A 22,430-nucleotide genomic window follows, 5' to 3' on the forward strand; every position below is an offset into this window, starting at 1 on the left:
ATTTTTTAAATGGGGTCAGTGAGCATGCTGCTGATTTTCTGATCGGTGACAAGGGAGCCCAGTGAACTATCTGTAGGTAGGTATCTGTAGTATTGGGATGCTGACAGACCACAGTAGTCTTTCCCTTCCCCAAAAGATCTAAGCCCGCCTTTTGCAATCAGGTGGCCAATTAGGTGGCCAAGCTTGTTACACGGTTCCATTTGCCTGGCCTTAAAAGCCTCTGACAAGCCCTAAAGGAAACACCTGATTATCTAGAAGCCTCCTGAAAGGCACAGGCAGGGAAGTGAGCCCCAGTTTCACCTAAGACTGATCCCAAACCTTCAATGTTGTGAGAGTTACTGGAGATATAGTCATATGGGCTGGTGAAGCCATACTACCTCCCACAGGGGCCGAGCAGCAAGTGTATGACTGAAAAAAACAGATTTCGTGGTTACTTCCACTTTAGCCCCTTCAATGAGATATCCTAGTGGGTCACTTGGGAGTAACATTTCATATCAGGGATGCGCAGACCAACCTGTGTGTTATGCCTCCCAGGAGGAAACAATATGGACAGAGAGACTTCTCTGAACTCCACAGAATATTCAGAGTACGGACTGCAGCCATCTTGTGACACCATACTGTTTAACACTGCTTAACAAGTCTGTTGAACCACATGTAACACTTGAGGTACACTTGAAAGGGAGAGAACAGGATGCCACACAATTCTTGTGGATTCGTGCATGATTGTTGAAGAGCCCTGCTTTTGTGCTACCAGATATCTGTCTCTGGGTTTGTTGTGTGTACAGTGCCTGCTTCAAACTGGACTTTAGTGTTCAGTGTGGGAGGACAATAAAATTAACAAGGTATAGTACTCACACACACCCTCAGCCATTAGAGCCCAAGCTTAGTGTGGCTGAGGACCTTCACCATCTTCTAAATTCCCCAACAGGTCATTTTGGGCCCGTTTGCTTGTAGGCAAACAGGAACTGCTGAACAAATGGGTAGGGTAGGCCATGGGACTTTTTACCCCATTGGGTAAGGAGTGCACAGGAGTCACCTCCACCCACTATTTGGTGACAGGCATAAATGTAACGCCCAGAGGTACCCTCTTCAGAATACTTTCTTGACCTACCGAAGATCAGAAGAGGACTGGATCTGCTGTATTTGACCTGAGAGGAACCTTGAAGGTCTAGACCTGCATTGTCTTGTATGCAGGACAAAGAAGTGGGCTCTAAGAGTCAATTGGTCGAACTTCTGTGTTGCTAGAGAGAGACTACGAGCTGCAAAAGGCCTTTTCCTGTAAGTACCCAGCGGACCAATGGTAACTGGACCTGGACTGGACCATGCTGTTGGCCTCTGCCTGACCCCATCAGTCTGTAAGTGCCTCTCCATATGACCTGCAGGCCTTACAAGTGTACTTCTATGCTTGATAGGGACTTACAAGACTAGGGGCCTGATTTGAGTTTGGCGGACCAAGTTACTCCAACACAAACATGACGGATATCCCGTCTGCCATATTACAAGTCCATTTATCTTATGGCACTTGTAATACAGCAGACGGGATATCGGTCATGTTTGTGAGGGAGGGACCCATACGCCAAACTTTAAATCAGACCCAAAGTCAGAAGGTAAAATCTTTGATCATGACATAATTGGTTAGTGTATTCTGCCCGCCTTCCCTCGAGGCTGGCCTCAAATCGCACCTAGGTCTCGGTTTACCACAACTATTGATTATCATTGCCAATTTGTGCTTTTTGGTGCTATATTCTTGTAAACTTTACAAATTCATATCTCAGGTTCCCTTGGTTGCATTTTGGTCATTTAAGTGTCATGTTGTATATTAATTTTTGTCTACCTTTCTACTTCAGGATTTATATTGTATGGAATTTAGATTTTATTACTGTTTTGGCACTGCATAAATACATTATCCTAAGTTAAGCATGCTCTGTGCCATAGCTACCAGGATGTTGAGCTTGAGTTAATTTAATGACTTTGAGTATTCACCCTGACAAAAGTTGTAAATATTCTTTGAGGTGGGCAGCCATCCATCCCAAATAATTATCCACTTTTGTGCACTGGCAACAACATGGCAGTGAATCTCAACAAAAACCCTGACAGAGCAGTGCGTCCCGTAGGAAGCCCCATCTAACTCTGTTGAAAGCTTTCCCTGCATCTAAAGACACAAAGAATGAGACCTTGTTCTTCTTGTGAATAGTATCTAGCAAGTCCTTGGGAATCTTTCCCTAGCTTCAAAATTAGGGAAATCCCACCTCTGCCGTACATCAAGCCACTCTACCATTGCCAGTAGTGTTATAAAGACCTTTGTTAGAATGGAAATCAGGGCAAGCCAGCATTCAGAATAAAATCCAAGGGGAACCCATCAAGGACCGGGGCTAATGTAGTTCTTAAGTACTTAATATCCTTAATGACTGTTTCAGAGGTTATCTGTTGCTCTAACAGTTCTTCTTCCTAAAGCTGTGTCTGAATCTAGAAATGACTTATTTCTGAAGGCTTCGCTATCTCCTGGGTATAAATGTTTCGATAAAAGTGTCAAGAGTTTGAGTTCCACTTATCTAAAGATTTTGCGACCCGACTTATTATATTAAATGGTTTGCCTTTCCTTTTTGATCCATTTGTGCTTCAATTAGCCACAAGCATTTTGTCTGCCTTGTTCCTCCTTCATAACAGCGCTGCTTAACTCTGGCCAATGGGTAGTCTGTCTTTTTAATTTCCAATATGCTGAGTTGGCCCCATTCAGCTCGCACTTTGTGCCATACTTTCTGTGGGAGTGAAAGCTTGCGCTTATGGTCTAACTTTTGAATCTGGTCCTTCAGGAAGTGATTCCGCCACATATATCCCTCTTCTGATTCCAACTACTTTTAAGGTATCCCAAATTATTATGGTGGCATATCCCACAGTGTCACTAAGTGCCATGTATTTCTTCACTAGGTAAATGATTTGCTGTCTCGATACTGGGTCCCTTAGTATGCATTGATTTAGCGCCCAACATGTATTCTCTGTAAGAGGCCCCCTTCCCCATTCCACTGAACAAGGAATAGGGCATGATCATTTAGGGAGACTGTGGGTCTCAGAGATTGACTCAGTAGGATATTATCAACCTGTCATATGATTTATGAGTAGCTGAGTCATGGGAGTAGTCTTTAACATTACCTTTAGCGTCGCGTCTGATGTCTATTAACCCAATCTCTTTAAGTCGGTCCTGACCCCCTTGTGATAGGGGAACAGTACCCATGCTGCTGCAGCTCGACTTAGCCAGGCTAGGGTCAATATTTAATTTCCAGTATACGGGGTGCCATGCTAGGGATAACAGTTCTTGGATTGTATCTGTTAGACCTGGCATCATTGGCATGAGTCTCTCCTCCATTTTTTTCTGTTTGCCTCCTCTGTTTACGATGTTTTTGCTGGTTTATTGCTTTGGGCACTGTGCCACTGCTGATCAGTGCCACAGTGCAAGTGCTCCCTATGTTAAATTGTACATTGATTGGTGTTACCATGATTGGCTTGGTTGACTTACTGTCAGACCCTAGTCTAGTGCACTGCGTGTGCCAAGGGCGTGTAAGTTAACTGCTGCTGGTGGGCTTGCAGCACTGGTTGTGCCACCCACAGAAGCAGCGTGTAAAATGTGTCTCAGGCCTGCCACCGCAGCGCCTGCGTGCAGTCCCTGACTGCCATGTCGACTTGGCAAGGAAACCTACTTGCCAGTCTCCAAACCTTCACTTTGCCACATCTCAGACACCTCTATGGTAGGCCCTAGGGCAGGGTGCATTGTTGGTAAAAGGGAGGTCATGCCCTGATGTGTGTGGCATGACCTAATAGTAAATTACAGCCATTTTCGTTTTTCACTATTGAAGGGCTACCTGCCTCCCATAGGCCAGAATGGGCAGACGGATTATTAACTCCATTATAATCTATCTGACTCAGGGAGCATGGTAGCAGGTCGAGTTTAGTATCCCTGAACTCAGAATTTAATAACACACCCTTTAGGATGGATGGTTTTTAAATTCTGTGTTTGAAAATAGCCCTTTTAGAAAGTGGCTATTTTCTTGTCCAACTATCCACCGGTCTCTGCTGGTTTGGTGTGTGTGTCAGGGGCTGGGTGGCTCCAGAGGTCTGAATGAGTCAGTGTGGGGTGAATGAGGCATTTACACATAGAGTGAGGGAAGAGTAGCCTGCCCTGCCTGACACAATGCTGGCTCCACCTCCTGCTGGGCGACTGATAGCCCTGCTCCTGCCAGTGACAATACTGGCTCCGCCTCCTGCTGGGCGGCTGAGGACTCTGCCCTGCTCAGTGAATAGGCCAGGTGCCTCTGCCTGGCAACACCCACAACGAACCTGAGATGGGGGGAATTTCCCTGCTTGGACAAAGGGAACAAAGGAGAAAAGGGGTATAAGAGAAGGACCCCTGAACCAAGAACTCAGATCACTTCTGACAAGGAAACCTGTACCAAGGACAAGAAGCTTGCTGATCTAAGGACTTGCCTCCCCTTTCTGCCAGAGTGCTGTTTTGCTGTGGAGGAACCTGAAAGCTGCTTCTTTATTTTTGCCAAGGAACAAGGAGAGAGGAACTTGGTGTGTACTCTCTGAACACTTGCTAGGAAATCTCCAAGGGCTGGAAGAGTGCCAGTCTCCTGTTGAAGTCACAGGGCCAAAGGACTTCACCATCTACTGAATTGCTGAATTGCTGAATTGCTGGAAAGTGTTGTTTCCAGTACACAAGGGAAAATCTGCAGTCTCGACGCCGCCGACGCCGCCGACGCCGCCGAATCCAGCTCGACATCGTGAGTAACGGCTCCAGTGTCCCGAGCCTTCGACGCCGGCCGCCGGGCCCGACCGACGCCAGCAGCAACGCCAGTGAGCAGTGGGTATCGGCCCCGGCTCCAAGTGACCCCGTCTCGACGCCGGTATCGACGCCAGTGAGGAGTGAGTATCGGCTCCACCTCCAAGCGACCCCGTCCCGACGCCGCTGCTGACCGCATCGACTCGACGCCCTTCTCGCCGCCGTGAGCGCTGCTCCGGCCCGACATCCCTCGACGCCGCTGCAGATCGACCCGACTCCGAGGCACGATCGACGCCGACCTCGACGCCGACATCTCGACGCCGTGGATCATCGTTTTCTTCATTTCTCAAGGTACTGTACTTGTGGGGTCTGTTGCAACTCCAGGCTCGACGTAGCGCTCCTCGCGGTCGACGCCGAACCTTGGGAATCCTGTAGACTCGACGTCGTGTGACTCCTGTGGGGGTTACATTGTTGCCAAAGAACTGTGCTCAGAAGAATACTTAATTTTGTTGCTAAAGAACTATTTGCCAAGAAGAAACCTTACTTGAACTATCATTTTTCCTTCCAAAGAGTATTTATTAAGACTGTGGTATATTTTTGTCGTTATTTGGTCTTGTGCTAAGCCTTATATAAAAATACTATTTTTATAATAACTTCTGTGTCGTGTCCATCTGTAGTGTATTCACTTTATTACTGTATGTGGTCATCAATGCTTAACACACTGCCTCTGAGATAAGCCTGTCTGCTCTGCCAAGCTACCAAGGGGGTAGCAGGGGTTATCTGAGTGTGTAATCCCCTTGCCCTGACTAGAGTTGGTGGGTCCCTATTTGTCAGAAGTGTATACCTCTGCCAACTAGAGACCGCCGGTTCTAACATTGGTGGTCAGCGGTGAGGATTGAACTTTGCATTTATGACTCATGTGCAGTGATTAGTGTACGCTACATAGTGAAAGCAGACCATAACACAGCCACATTCTGTTTTGGTAGGATTGCCTATTTTTGTTCTCCGCTTTCCTGGAGCTCACTTTTTTTAAACACTGCCAGTTTTGACCATGGAAAATGCCGGAGCTGCTACCCTTTCTCTTATTGTTGTGGAGGAATTTGATAAGGAGAAGATAGATTCCTACAAGCTAAAGGATCTAAGAGGATTTTGCAAGCAGTTTAAAGTTCCTACCACAGGTCTCAAAGTGAGAGGCGACTTCATCAAAGCGCTGAAGGCCTGGTTAGAGGCCAGAAATCCCTCTGATCCGGTGGTGGTACCGGAAGAGGAAGAGGAGGAGGAAGAGGAGGTGGAAGAGCCCGTGAATGGGCACGTGGCATCTCCCGGCAGCAGTGTTTCCTCTAAGAGCCTTTCTCCTGAAGAGTTGGAAGACAGGGAGAAGGAGAGGGAATACAAGTTAGAGATGGTAAAACTTAAATTAGGAGGGCAGTTGGAATTAGAGAATGCAAGAAGCAAGAGAGAAGCTGAAATGGAGAGCAAAAGATTAGATTTTGAGAGAGAGAAATTAGTGTTTGAACGTGAGAAGATGGTGAGGGAGATGGAGCTTAAAACTAAGAGTTTAGAGTTGAATACCTCTGGTGGCAGCACTCCATCTATGCCTGCAGAAAGTAGGTTTTATTTTCCTAAAGATGTGATCAAAGATTACAGTAAGAATGAAGATATTAGCCAATGGTTTAAAGCATATGAGTTAGCATTGTTGGCCCACCGGGTCCCTGAGAAAGATTGGGGAACGGGGTTGTGGAGCCGCTTTAAAAATGAAGGGAGAGATACCTTGTTGAGCATGCCTGAAGAGGAAAGGGCGTCTTATACTCACATGAAAAATGCTTTAATGCTGAGATATGGCTTAACTCCAGAAAAGTACCGACAAACCTTTAGAGAATGTAAGAAGTTGCCTGGTACTACGTGGGTTGAATATGTGTCTTTTTTTTGCAGAGCCATGGATGGTTGGATAAAGGGTAGCAAGGTTGATAGTTATGATGCTCTTTATGATTTGTTTGCTTGGGAGCACTTGTCTAATAACTGTTTTCCAGAGCTACGCCAGCACCTTGTTGATAGCAAGATATCTAACCCTAAAAAACTTGCTGAGGAGGCGGACCGCTGGGTCAGTACCAGGGTCCACAAGGGTCCAGTGGGAGACTCAGCCAAAGGTGGGCAGGGTCCCCAGCAGAAGAGTGGGGGGGACAGGGGTAAACAGAGGGAGTTTCAGAAAGGGCCCCAAAGTAATCCCCAAGGGAACCAAGGGAAGGGTTCCCAGCCTCCCCCTGTAAAGAAGCCAGAGGCCCGACAGGTAAACCTGTTCCAAGGGGCCCCATGACCTGCTACGCTTGTAAGCAGGTGGGACACCGTTATTATGATCCCCAGTGTCCCATGAAGGATTCCAATGCACCACCACGTGCACCCCCTCGTCAGGTGACGAATGTAGCCCTGGGAGGGAATGAGATGGGTGCCCCCGGTGGGTGGGGTCCCGCAGAAATGTCCCTGGTCTCTTTAGGAGACGTGGAAATGGTCCCTCCAACCCCTCTGCCTAATAACACTAAAAAATATAGGCAGTGGGTGACCATTAATGGCCATAGGGTGGAAGCTCTCAGAGACACCGGAGCAAGTGTGACAGCTGTCAAGTGTCACTTGGTGTCCAGAGAGCAGGTGGTCCCTCATGCATTCTACCCCGTTGTAGCTGCTGACAACTCACAGAGTCAGTGTGAGGTAGCTCAAGTTCCTTTTGAGTGGGAGGGGGTCTCAGGGACTCTTCAGGTTGCTGTGAGGCCCGCCATGCCTGTTGATTGTCTCCTGGGCAATGATTTGGAGGACTCCCCTTGGGCTAAGGTGGAGAGAAAATCGCATCTGGAAATGTTGGGTCTGCCTGAGTGGGTGTGTGCGACCACCCGGTCCATGTCAGTGAGTAAGGGTGTTGATGTGGCCCTGGAGCCTGAAAGTATGGCCCAGGTCCCAACCGTGAAGAGAAGAGGCAGGGGGCGCGGGAAACCGTCCCCCATCGTTCCCGCGGTCCAGGAGGGAGCAGACCCTGAGGGGGATGCCCTGGAACCGACAGGAGAACAAGTGGCCGAACTGGGAGACCTGCCCGAGCTGACCCATTGGCAGCAGGATGGTGGTCCCTCCAGGGAGGAATTTTGTGCTGAGCAGAAAGTGTGCCCTTCTCTTGTGGGTATGAGGCAGCAGGCCTCAGCCCAAATGACAGGTGATCAGTCAGGATCACATTGGATCTACTGGGAGAACGACCTCCTGTATAGCGAGCCTAAGGCTGCTGAGCCTGGGTCAGCCCGTGTGCTGGTGGTACCCCAGCGCTTCAGAGCCTTCCTACTGGGGTTGGCTCATGACGTTCTGTTAGCTGGACATCTGGGGCAGGACAAGACCTATGACAGGCTTGTCACCCATTTTTATTGGCCCCAGATGAGAAGGGATTCAGATATCCATTGTAGGACCTGTCAAACTTGCCAGGCAAGTGGGAAAAGCGGGCGGAAGCAGAAGGCTCCCCTCCAACCTTTTGCCGTCGTCAGTACCCCCTTTGAGCGAGTGGGGATTGACATTGTGGGGCCACTGGACCCCAAGACAGCCATGGGCAACAGGTTTATCCTGGTCTTGGTGGACCATGCCACCCGGTACCCGGAAGCCATCCCTCTCCGAACAGTGACGGCCCCCGTGGTGGGACGGGCACTGATGGGTGTTTTCTCCCGCATGGGGTTCCCCAGAGAGGTGGTGTCAGACCGGGGCACCAACTTCATTTCGAATTATATGAAGTCTCTGTGGAAGGAGTGTGGGGTAACCTACAAGTTTACCACTCCTTACCACCCTCAAGGTAATGGGCTGGTTGAGAGATTCAACCGGACCTTAAAAGGCATGATCATAGGTCTTGAAGAACCAATGAGGCGTAAATGGGACGTCCTCTTGCCATGCCTGCTCTTTGCTTACTGTGAGGTGCCACAGAAGTCTCTAGGGTTCAGCCCATTTGAGCTTTTGTATGGTCACCCGGTAAGAGGACCTTTGAGTCTGGTTAAAGAAGGCTGGGAGCAATCTCCCAGGAAACCTCCCCAGGATGTATACAGTTACATGCTGGCCTTTAGGAACCAGACTCGGCGCTTCAGAGATCTTGCTCAGGCAAATCTGGAGGCCAGCCAGGAAGAGATGAAGCGGTGGTACGATCAGAAGGCCACTCTGGTTGAGCTTCAACCTGGTCAGAAAGTTTGGGTCATGGCCCCTGTGGAACCTTGTGCGCTCAAGGACAGGTGGACTGGACCATTTGAGGTTGTGGAGAAAAAGAGCGATGTCACCTACTTGGTGGACTTGAAGTCTCCCAGGAACCACTTAAGGGTCCTGCATGTCAACCGGTTAAAGCCCCACTTAGAAAGGTCCGAAGTGGGCATGCTCCTAGCCACAGATGCTGGAATGGAGGAGGAGAGTGAGCCTCTTCCTGACCTCCTTTGTGCGAAAGAGAAAGATGGGTCAGTGGATGGTGTTGTCCTCTCTGACACACTGACCCCTGAGCAGCAGCAAGATTGTCGCCATCTGTTGGTACAATTCCCTGATCTGTTCTCCTTAATCCCTGGTGTCACTCAGTGGTGTGTCCATGATGTGGACACTGGGGACAGCACTCCTGTGAGGCACAAGGCCTACAGGGTGACTGACAAGGTCAGAGCATACATCAAGGAGGAGGTCTCCAAGATGTTTGCCTTAGGGGTGGTTGAGTCCTCTAGCAGTCCTTGGGCCAGCCCAGTGGTCTTGGTCCCAAAGGCTGCAGCGCCTGGTGCTTCACCAGAACTTCGGTTCTGTGTGGATTACCGAGGACTCAATTCAGTCACCAAGACTGACGCGCACCCCATCCCCAGAGCTGATGAGCTCATCGATCGGTTGGGGGCTGCCCGGTACCTTAGTACGTTTGATCTAACGTCTGGGTACTGGCAGATCGCCTTGACCGATGGGGCAAAAGAGAGGTCTGCATTCTCCACACCAGATGGGCACTACCAGTTCCGGGTGATGCCCTTAGGGATGAAGAATGCCCCTGCCACATTCCAGAGGTTGGTTAACCAGGTATTGGCCGGGCTGGAAGATTTCAGCGCCGCCTACCTGGACGATATAGCAGTGTTCAGCGCCAGCTGGGAGGAACACTTGCGCCACCTCCAGGAAGTGTTGTTGGCCCTGGGCAGAGCAGGCCTCACAATCAAGGCCAGTAAGTGCCAGATTGGGCAGGGTTCAGTGGTGTACTTGGGGCACCAAGTAGGGAGCGGCAAGGTGGCCCCCCTGCAACCCAAGATAGATACCATCCTGGCTTGGGAACCGCCCAAAACCCAGACTCAGGTGAGAGCCTTCTTGGGTCTCACGGGTTACTACAGGAGGTTTGTCAAGGGGTATGGCAACATTGTGCACCCCTTGACCTCGCTGACTTCCAGGAAGCAGCCGAGACTTGTGATCTGGACTGACGCCTGTCAGAACGCCTTTGACACCCTGAAAACTGCAATGTGTACAGCACCGGTCCTCCAGGCACCCGACTTTTCAAAAGAATTCATTGTCCAGACAGACGCTTCAGAGCATGGTGTGGGGGCTGTTCTAGCACAGATGAATGAGGAGGGCCGAGACTTACCTGTAGCCTTCATCAGCCGGAGGTTACTTCCCAGGGAACAAAGGTGGAGTGCGATAGAGCGTGAGGCATTTGCTGTGGTCTGGGCGCTGAAGAAGCTAAGACCCTACCTGTTTGGGACTCACTTCCGGGTTCAGACAGACCACAGGCCCCTCAGATGGTTAATGCAGATGAGGGGTGAGAACCCAAAGCTGTTGAGGTGGTCCATTTCCCTACAGGGGATGGACTTTACGGTGGAACACCGCCCTGGTACAGATCACGCCAATGCTGATGGTCTGTCCAGATTTTTCCGCCTTAGTGATGAGGACTCCCTGGGTGAAGGGTAGTTCTCCCCACATTTCAGCTGGAGGGGACACGTGTTAGACCTGGCATCATTGGCATGAGTCTCTCCTCCATTTTTTCTGTTTGCCTCCTCTGTTTACGATGTTTTTGCTGGTTTATTGCTTTGGGCACTGTGCCACTGCTGATCAGTGCCACAGTGCAAGTGCTCCCTATGTTAAATTGTACATTGATTGGTGTTACCATGATTGGCTTGGTTGACTTACTGTCAGACCCTAGTCTAGTGCACTGCGTGTGCCAAGGGCGTGTAAGTTAACTGCTGCTGGTGGGCTTGCAGCACTGGTTGTGCCACCCACAGAAGCAACGTGTAAAATGTGTCTCAGGCCTGCCACCGCAGCGCCTGCGTGCAGTCCCTGACTGCCATGTCGACATGGCAAGGAAACCTACTTGCCAGTCTCCAAACCTTCACTTTGCCACATCTCAGACACCTCTATGGTAGGCCCTAGGGCAGGGTGCATTGTTGGTAAAAGGTAGGTCATGCCCTGATGTGTGTGGCATGACCTAATAGTGAATTACAGCCATTTTCGTTTTTCACTATTGAAGGGCTACCTGCCTCCCATAGGCCAGAATGGGCAGACGGATTATTAACTCCATTATAATCTATCTGACTCAGGGAGCATGGTAGCAGGTCGAGTTTAGTATCCCTGAACTCAGAATTTAATAACACACCCTTTAGGATGGATGGTTTTTAAATTCTGTGTTTGAAAATAGCCCTTTTAGAAAGTGGCTATTTTCTTGTCCAACTATCCACCGGTCTCTGCTGGTTTGGTGTGTGTGTCAGGGGCTGGGTGGCTCCAGAGGTCTGAATGAGTCAGTGTGGGGTGAATGAGGCATTTACACATAGAGTGAGGGAAGAGTAGCCTGCCCTGCCTGACACAATGCTGGCTCCACCTCCTGCTGGGCGACTGATAGCCCTGCTCCTGCCAGTGACAATACTGGCTCCGCCTCCTGCTGGGCGGCTGAGGACTCTGCCCTGCTCAGTGAATAGGCCAGGTGCCTCTGCCTGGCAACACCCACAACGAACCTGAGATGGGGGGAATTTCCCTGCTTGGACAAAGGGAACAAAGGAGAAAAGGGGTATAAGAGAAGGACCCCTGAACCAAGAACTCAGATCACTTCTGACAAGGAAACCTGTACCAAGGACAAGAAGCTTGCTGATCTAAGGACTTGCCTCCCCTTTCTGCCAGAGTGCTGTTTTGCTGTGGAGGAACCTGAAAGCTGCTTCTTTATTTTTGCCAAGGAACAAGGAGAGAGGAACTTGGTGTGTACTCTCTGAACACTTGCTAGGAAATCTCCAAGGGCTGGAAGAGTGCCAGTCTCCTGTTGAAGTCACAGGGCCAAAGGACTTCACCATCTACTGAATTGCTGAATTGCTGGAAAGTGTTGTTTCCAGTACACAAGGGAAAATCTGCAGTCTCGACGCCGCCGACGCCGCCGACGCCGCCGAATCCAGCTCGACATCGTGAGTAACGGCTCCAGTGTCCCGAGCCTTCGACGCCGGCCGCCGGGCCCGACCGACGCCAGCAGCAACGCCAGTGAGCAGTGGGTATCGGCCCCGGCTCCAAGTGACCCCGTCTCGACGCCGGTATCGACGCCAGTGAGGAGTGAGTATCGGCTCCACCTCCAAGCGACCCCGTCCCGCCGCCGCTGCTGACCGCATTGACTCGACGCCCTTCTCGACGCCGTGAGCGCTGCTCCGGCCCGACATCCCTCGACGCCGCTGCAGATCGACCCGACTCCGAGGCACGATCGACGCCGACCTCGACGCCGACATCTCGACGCCGTGGATCATCGTTTTCTTCATTTCTCAAGGTACTGTACTTGTGGGGTCTGTTGCAACTCCAGGCTCGACGTAGCGCTCCTCGCGGTCGACGCCGAACCTTGGGAATCCTGTAGACTCGATGTCGTGTGACTCCTGTGGGGGTTACATTGTTGCCAAAGAACTGTGCTCAGAAGAATACTTAATTTTGTTGCTAAAGAACTATTTGCCAAGAAGAAACCTTACTTGAACTATCATTTTTCCTTCCAAAGAGTATTTATTAAGACTGTGGTATATTTTTGTCATTATTTGGTCTTGTGCTAAGCCTTATATAAAAATGCTATTTTTATAATAACTTCTGTGTCGTGTCCATCTGTAGTGTATTCACTTTATTACTGTATGTGGTCATCAATGCTTAACACACTGCCTCTGAGATAAGCCTGTCTGCTCTGCCAAGCTACCAAGGGGGTAGCAGGGGTTATCTGAGTGTGGAATCCCCTTGCTCTGACTAGAGTTGGTGGGTCCCTATTTGTCAGAAGTGTATACCTCTGCCAACTAGAGACCGCCGGTTCTAACAGTATCTTTAAGAAACACCCCCTGACCTCTATTAGGGGCACAGACCGCTCCCAGAGAAATTGGATGCTTATTCTGGGAGTCATTCAAGAACAGCCATCGTCCTCCTTTGTCTGCAGAAGCCGATTCAAGTGTAAAGTGTGCTCACATGCAAAAAAGATGGTCTACTCTCTTCATTTTGGGTGTGGCAATTGCTAAGTGTTGTTGTGGAATGTGTTTGAATGTAAGCCTGTCCCTATACTTTGACAAGAGGAGAGCGTTGTTATTAAAATTAACATCCCCTTTTATATTTTTCTGTGCATTGAGGATGGCAGTTTCTTTGTTAGGGTATTCAGAATCCTGCACTATGATGGTGATAAAGTATGATCCACCCACAGGGATACACTTGAAGAAGGGAAAGGGCATTTTCTCTTATGCAACCAGCCTGTCTTACGCCCACAACAGGCATGGAGTACTAGTGAATGAGTGTAGAGATTCTGCTGTATATGACTGGTAGATAACCCAAGATCAAAAACTTTAACCCAACTGTCTTGAAAATAGGGGAGGCAAATCACCTTGAACCTCAGACCTGGACCAGTAGACTTCTGAGGGGCCGTGTGCAGTAATGGGAGACATCACCCCCTCTCTCTTTCCAACTAAATCTCGCTGCAACTCTTGTCACTGTTCCAGTGTCTTCTTGTACCCACCCCCATTTTGTGGTTGTGTACAAAAGTGGTATGCCATCTAAAATGTCTAATTTTAGATCCCGGTTTTTTGTTTTCTTTTGCTGTGCTTGTAAGAAAACACATGCTCTGGAAAGTAAAGTCCAAAGAGTAAGGACGCACACATAAAATTACACATTGTTCTCCCTTCTAGATCTGGGTTTTGACTGTGTGCGTCTAATGTATTTACTGTGGGCCTTAGGTGCACCCCTTTACTATATTGGCTTTTTTCTACCAATCTCTTTCAACCAGCGGCTGGAGACTTTGTCAATCAAGTATTAGCCCAGGCCAGTGGAGTACTTCTCTCTCACTTAATGCTATTGACTCTATCCTTCTGCCCCCAATTGTGTGCTTGCTTTGCAAAGCATGAGAGACTGTTTTACAACCACCTGCCTACCTGTCTCGCCCTCAGGAATGGTCAAATGGCTAGAGCAAGCAGAGGTGGACGCAAAGGCACTAGAAATGCTTTACTCCTTTATTATTGGGAGACGCCAGATTGTAAGTTGTGGTCAGTTTAGAGCTAAGGTCTTCAGCCTTCCGTGTGGTGTGCCGCAGGGCTACTCTCTAAGCCCCACACTTTTTACCTTTTACGTCTTCCCTTTGTAAGCCTTGTTGAGAACCTTTGGCTTCCAGGTAGTATCTTACGCAGATGACACACAAATTGTGTCCTTCACGGATAATCAACGTGAGATGGCTGAGAAGTTCAAACTCTGCATGACTGGTGTGTGTAGCTGGATGAAGGATAGTTTCCTCAAGCTTAATGCTGATAAGACAGAAGTTATGGTCTTTAGAGCCCAGTACTCTATCTGGTTACAGTTTTAGTGGGCGGATTCATGTGGGTCAATTCGAACGCCCACGGAATCATTAAAGAATTTAGGGGTTCTGTTCAATACTTCCCTCAATGTTAATCTACAGGTCAATCGTACCACAAGCAGTTGCTTTTATATTATTCGATCCCACGCGAAGATTTCCAGAGGAGCTTTGCAAAACAGTGGTGTAGGGTTCATACAAACGAGAACAAAGCCTTCCATAGTTTGATTGGATTATACAAGAAGGTCTGCACCACACTGCTGTCTCTGCTCAGTCTGCCTCACAACTGTCAGTACATGGAACACTACACCTTCACATTATCTATTCCAGCCACTATGACCTTGCAGTACACATGTTATCACTGAGGCAGACTGTGTCGATAATTCAGTGAAGCACAAATATCCACAACAATAATACAATAACATAATATATATAGCCCAACCTAACCTGTAACAAGTGGCTATTGCATTAATCGCCTAGAGAACAGCTATTCTTTAAACAAACTTCAGTTGGTGCAAAATGCGGCTGCACAACTGATCCTTAACACCTCAAAATATCTCAGTGCAAGAGAAGGTCTTTGAGATTTTCACTGGCTTTCAGTTAGGCAGCGGGTGATTTTCAAAGTGCCCTGCACAGTCCGCTTAGCTCTGCATGGCAAGGGTTCATTGGCCAACAGGTTTTCCTTTCATCTGTATAAGCCAACTAGGCGTTTATGATCAGCTTAAAGCAGGAAAGTTTCTGTGCCAAAATTCCAAAAGGCAAGCTTGGACGTACACTCTTTCTCAGTTTCAGCTGCCAAATTATGGAATACTTTTCCAAGCCACATTGCAAAAATCAATTCTTTTGCTGTTTTAAAAAAACCTTTAAAGTCCTGGCTTTTTTCATCTTAGGTCTGACTCCCCTGTGGGGGTCTGGGAATTCTGAAACACGGTGCCTTGATACCTGCGGGTTTAGAGCACTATATAAGTTGCTTTTTTCATTTAATTTCATACCTATCTCTCCCTCTCTTGGCTCCTCATCGCTCATTCCCATCCCTTGCACTTACTACTCATTGCTCCCTCCCAATCTCTCTCTTTTTGATGTGTGTCGCTCATTCATTGCTCCCACCCTTCTTAGCCTCAAGATATTTTTTGCACCTGTTTCGGAAATTTGCTGTCTCTTGGGTGACCATGCTTACATGGGCTTCTGCAGATAGTTTTTATTCTCATTAAGATCCTTATCGAACCATTCAGCTTTCCTACATCATCTTACACCTGGGGCTCTCATCCTATTAGCCTTCCCATTCAAAGAATTGGTAAATTTCTCAAAATGAATTCTTCACAGGTGTCAGTTTTATAGACTTGATGCACTAGGAGATTAGTAATGATATCAAACGTGCTAAAAATCCCATCGTAATTGAAGGAAAGCTTAGGTTCTCATGGGATGACAATTTATCTATTACTCGGATCGCCCTTACTATCAAGTCTGCTGCCCTCTTCTTGGTTACAAGAGGCCGGAATCCCTACTTCACACTAAAGTTGGTATAGACTGTATTGTGGTCACTTTAGATTCTGAGGAAAACTTCCAGTCTTAAACAGTTTGTTATCAGAAAAAGAAACACAAGAAGACAATTTTTTATTGATGCTTGGTAAACCCCAAGCAACAATACGGGTATGGTGTAGACAAGGCACAGGTGTAGAGCAACATTGAGTACCCAAAAATGCTACCTCATAAATAAGTTCAGATAGACTTTTACGTTTAACAAATTTGCACTGGCAAAGATTAGCATTTTAGCAGTAAACTTGCTCTTGTGCATGACGCCTAATTTCTCAGTGTGTATGAGAGCAGCTCCATCTTACCTGCCCAAACGGCATGGTGACTTAGCAGTGTGGGCCAGTGCAGGCAGCAACTTTGCACCACAATGTTCAGAGTTCTTGCAGGTTCAAGATTATATCTTGTGGGAACAATAAAGACAGTGTCTAACTGCCTAACTGCTCAGCACTATTGCCTCCTTTTACTGAGCTTGGCCCAACAGTAAACACTTTTCCATCCTCCCCATTAGGGTCTGAGTGGGGTGGAAGGAGCATCCAATGTTGTTCCTCTGGAAGACAGTAATCTACCCAGCATCCCATCTACGTTCTCAATCTTATCTGCACCAAGACAATAAATGGCAATTGTTAGACTGGACAGCCTTAGGGTGGTCTTCTACCAAACATTTTTCCTGATTGCCTTCAGTTTTGCTGATCTTATTTTTGTTAGCCGTAGGACTCTAGCACTAGTCAGCTTTGGTAAAGTGCACACAGTGCTTGTGTTCTCTTTTCCCTAAACATGGTTTGATTGGATTATCCACAATTGGCATTTTAAATTTACTTATAAGTCCCTAGTAAAGTGCACTACATTTGCCCAGGGTCTGTAAATTAAATGCTACTAGTGGGCCCGCAGCACTGACTGTGCCACCTACTTAAGTAGCCCTTTAAACATGTCTCAGGCCTGCCACTGCAGAGCCTGTGTGTGTTGTTTGCACTGCCATTTCAACTTGGCCTTTGCAATCCTTGCCAAGCCTTCAACCCCCTTTTTATTACATATAAGACACCCCGAAGGTAGGTCCAAGGTAGCTCAAAGGGCAGGGTGCTATTTAGTTAAAAGGCAGGGCATGTACTTCAAATGTTTAAATGTCCTGGTAGTGAAAAACTCCCAAATTCGTTTTTCGCTACTGTGAGGCCTACTCCTCTCATAGGTTAACCTTGGGGATTCCTTTTTACACCTAATAAGCTGTATTTCCCCATTAAAAGGAGGTAGAGCTGTCATGTTTGGTACCTATGGAATTGTAATGATAAATCCTCTATAAGCTTAACGTCAAGCTCATCATTACAATTTTAACAATGCCACTTTTAGAAAGATTAAAAAAACAGACACACAGATGATGGACGGAATGCAGGGCAAATCAAACATTCACCCCCAGTCAAGAGATCTGGGTTACATCTATCGTTCTTTTGCTCACCAATCCACCCTAGTTTCGACCCAGCCATATGCAAATCAGTCTTGACCCTGTGTCTCATGGGAACAGCACAGCCCTAACCACCAAGCCAGGTCCTTCCTGGACTGAAAAAAGCATCCTGGGACCGGTTTCGGGGAATTACCCATCATCAGCCAGGCTAGTTTGAATCCAGTGTCACAGTGAGCCCGGGACCCACATCTGGGCATACCCGGCGCACTTAGGGAGAGAAAGCAAAAGACACACAGATGATGGATGGAATGCAGAGCAAATCAAACATTCTCCCCAGTCAAGAGATCTGGGTTAAATCCATTGTTCTTTTGCTCAACATGCCACCCCAGTTTAGACCCAGCCATATGCAAATCAGTCTTAACCTGTGTCTCATGGGAAAAGTCCAGCCCGAACTGTCAAGCCAGGTCATCCCTGGACTGGGAACAAGCATCCTATACTGGGACCGGTTTCGGGGCATCACCCCTCATCTGCCAGGCTAGTTTGAATCCAGTGTCACAGTGAGCCCGGGACCCAGGCTTGGGCATACCCAGCGCACTTAGGGCAAGAAAGCAAAAGCTACACAGGTGATGGGCGGAATAAAGAGCAAATCAAACATTCACCCCAGTCAAGAGATCTAGGTTAAATCCACCGTTCTTTTGCTACCCATTCAGGGTCAAGAATGATTTGCATATGGCTGAGTCTAAACTGAGGTGGCATGGTGTGCTAAAGAACAATGGATTTAACCAAGAGCTCTTGACTGGGGGTGAATGTTTGATTTGCTCTGCATTCCGTCCATCATCTGTGTGTCTTTTGACTTTTACTTTTAGAAAGATGGCATTTTTCTGCTCTTAGTCCTGAGTGCCTGTTGCCTGTCTCCAATACACGTCTGGGTTGGGCGATAGCTGGGCTTTGTGCATTCCCTCTAGAGAGCCACACGCAATGGGAGCTTAGGTGTGATTTAATAGGCCATCCATAGGAGCTGGGAACAGCCTCACACTTACACCTGAATAGGCAGTGTCCTGTCCCCACACAAAGGGCTGCATATCCCTGTGTAGTGAGTCTGGAGCCAGGGCAGGAAGGGAGGACCTCTGCAATTCAAAGCCCTTCTTTGAAGTCTCCCCCATTTCAAAGGGACCACTGGGTATAAGAACAAGACTTCTGACCCTACTACTTGAGTAAACATCTGGGCCTGTGGAGACCCTACCAGAAGAAGAAATACTGTGCTGCTTAAAGACTGCCACTCTGCTGGAATGCTGCTTCAGAAGAACTGCTTTCTTGCTGTGCTCACCTGCTGGCCTTTTGACCTACATCACTAGAGCCAAGAGTGTCTCCAAGGGCTTGCCTCCTGATTGAAGCCTCGCCGACATAAAAGACTTCCAACTCATGTACCTTGGAACCTGGACTCTGCCATATGTGAGTATGCCCTGTCAAGTGGTTCCCAGCCCAGGCCTGGGCCCTTAGAAGTGGGTCTGAGTGCTGCTTCAGCAGAATCCATGCATCGCTATCGATGCAAGGCTTGGAACCGACGCATCTCCTTCACTGTGGATGCATCACAGCCGTTGCACGGTTTGGCACTGATGCATCGCTGCAGTTGCGAGGATTGACATTGACGCATTGCTGCTGCGCAGGCTATCATCCCCTTTGTGAGATTCGGAACAGACACATCGCCTTCCTTTTGTGGACTGTTGTCAACGATTCGCTTCATTTGCACTCCGCATCTCATCTGCGACGACAACGCAATGAAGGTACTTTCTCAGCGGGCCAAGCCCGGTCCCCGTATCCAACCCGCGCTCCATCTCAGTCGGCCTGAACTTTTTGATTTGACCTTGTCTAGCACAACCAGATAGCCCTAGTTGTCGCTTTATTCTTTTGAGCGCTATATTTCAGTTTATTCTTTAAAAATTCATAACTCCGGTTCTACTTATTGGATTTTGATCATTTGGTCTTGTTTTGTTCATTAAATTAAGCTCTATTGTTTCTAATCTGGTGTGGTATCTTTTTGTAAGGTGTTCTCGAAATCTACTGTTTGAAAAGTTGCACAAATAATGTACTCGTTGCCTCTTGAGTTAAGCCTGACTGCTCTGTGCCAAGCTACCAAAGGGTGAACACAGGCTAATTTAGGGTGTGTGTGTGTGACTTACCTTAACTAGGATTGTGGTTCCTGCTTGGAGAGGTACAAACCTCTGCCAAAGAGAAACCCAATTTCTAACAGCAATAGTTGCAACCACTGTTCCCAATAAGCTGCGCGGGTGAGCGCGCGCGCACAGAAGTCACCCTAAGCGCGCAGTGTGCTGTATTTAGCGCGCACTCCAGCGACACCGTTCGCGCCGCCGCGTTTAAAATGCGAGCGGCGCGAAAAACTGCCATTTCCTCGTTGCGGGAGACGACGTCTTGCAGTGCACAGCTGTGAGGCTGAGAGGGGTCCTTTGAATAAGTATTCGTGTTAATTGCAGCACACACGGGCGCTGCAATTAACATGAATAGTAACTCAAAGGGGCCCGATCAGCCCCAGCTGTGCACTGTACGAAAATGAGGTGTCAAACACAGCATGTGTTTAAGCACATGTCGTTTGAGACTGCTTGAGACCCTTTGTGTTGCCTTTCCCCAGCTCTCCTGTAAGGGAGAGATGAACGGTCTTCAACGTCAAAAGTAAACAGCATCTGTTAACGCATGACTGTCCGCAATGTCTTATTACACATAACTGCAGCTCACACGGACAGAAAAAGTAAAAACCCTTCTTACGTACAGTAAGAAAAGGTTCGGCATCATCAACTCCAACAAAAACATATGGCTGTATAACATCATAATATAGCAATCTAAAGACAGGCAGATGCATTCTTCGCAATAACGCATTCTCAGTAGATCCTGGGCGACTCACTGCTTTAAAAATCTGCATAATCGAAATCAGCAACCAATCACATTCAGCCTGCCTTTTCCTGACACACAGGGATTCCCTGCTCTCTGCTCCGGAAACAGACAGAGGACGACAGTGTGAAAGTTAAAGTTCATTCAGGTAATCAGAGGGTAGCCATAGTTTTGCTTGTGCTTTGGCTCCCAGCAACAAACACATTTTTACTTATTGAAAAATTAAGAGAACCAGTTGGTAAACTCACAGCAAAGACAATCTAGCGTTACTTCCACAGTTTTCATCACTGCACTAAATGAGCACTATTACCATTTCAAGATGGCTATGCATAGTCAGGCTGTGCGAAGAGCGTGTTTTACTACAGATCAGACTGAATCACCAGAGCGCTTACTCTGTCGAAGCACAGCCGCACCCGCGCTCTGGTTTCACATCATACTGTGCCAAAACTGTGTATTCGTGTTCACTGCTTTGATTTTGATGCTCGAGCCAAGACAGATTTTTCTGGAAGTTTCATCCTAAAATATCTTTGCAAGATGTTCCACTTCCTATCTGAAAGCGATTTACATGTTCAGAGGCAAAGTGCTATTTGCACTCATTTTGATTACTGCAGTGCTTTACAAGAGGGAAAATTGGGAAAACTCGTCACAAAACTGCAGGTTCCACAAGACTGTGCAGGAAGACCGTTTTCAATCAGAATATTTGGTCCAGATTAGGAACTGTCAATCCGCCGAAAGAGTCACACTGATTGCTGGTGCATAAGAAGCGACCAGGCAAGGTTGCAAGCGTGGAAACAAACGGAGTAGCAACCAGCTACCTTTAAATTTTTAAATGTTGGACCACAGACCATATGTATGACAATGTCTTTTGTCTCCCTGAACAAAGGAACTCTTCCCAAGTTCACATCTACGAGCCTAACAAGACGATGGCATTCGACCAAGGGTCACGCGTCGTGAAAGACCTCCCGCAAAAGCTATCAATAAGTATTTGTAGAGCGCGCTAATCACCCCACTGGGTATCCATTTGCTACGGAATATAACGGAAAGTTTCACTTTGAGATGAACCCTGAATGCCCAAGAAAGCGTTGACATGAACAACACCTCATCTTACCACCCGGTTTCAACGTATGCAGCTTTTCCAGGCCCTACAAACCTTTAGGCATCTCTGCACTATCAAAGTATCCAAAATACGGTTTATGTTTCTTGTACAGAGGATTTCGTTCACTGGGGACTCATTACTTGTCGGGACAGTTTTTATCCTAATATTCATCAGAATAGGAACGGAAACTTTCAGTGTTTGTTTCCGTCTTCCAGCCCTTCCTCAAATGAAGAAAGGAGCATCCATTTATAGCAGTTAGCTGTTCCACAAATGCAACTCTGTCCATTCCCTTCCTCTTCAGATCAGGAATTTTCTGCAACAACTCTGTGACACCTACAAACACTATTTCCAACTTCTTCTTTCATTACATATCAAGAAAAAACGTTTTATAACGCTATGCCAATCTGCCCCAATGGCACAGGAGGACATCACAGCAGCATACTTTACCGTCACCTGGCTAAGCTCATAGCAGATAAGATATAGTCTTAAAACCTGCCGCTATGGTCTAAGCTGCTAACTAAAGCCTTGCTTCGCAATGCTAGGTTTAATTTCAAGGCAAGAGCAAAAATTAAGGAAGGGGACCAGAAACGGTCCACATGGCCTCTTGCGGCAGGTTAGAGGGCTACCACAATTAAGGGTCACTTTCTTTTGTTTTTTTTTAATAATACGATCCATGACTGGGAAGGACTTCGGGCTATGCACAACCTTTTCCAAGGAAAGATGTGGTGAAGATTCGAGGCACTCACCCGGCCTGCCGTCAGACCGCCAACTTCACCAATTCATGTTCTACTGCCAACCCAGCTACATCGTTTCCCTGGCTTTAGGGCACGTTAGCAATTCAAAAGTGTGTCTTCTGCGGCTCTACGCATTACAGCATTAGAACTTTCAAGGCGCAGGTTTTTTTTTAATACAGTTTACCACTAGCTGACATTCCCATTTTCTCCAAAAGCTCTCA

The sequence above is a fragment of the Triturus cristatus genome, chromosome 1_1 (genome assembly GCF_964204655.1).
Source record: "Triturus cristatus chromosome 1_1, aTriCri1.1, whole genome shotgun sequence".
NCBI lineage: Eukaryota > Metazoa > Chordata > Amphibia > Caudata > Salamandridae > Triturus > Triturus cristatus.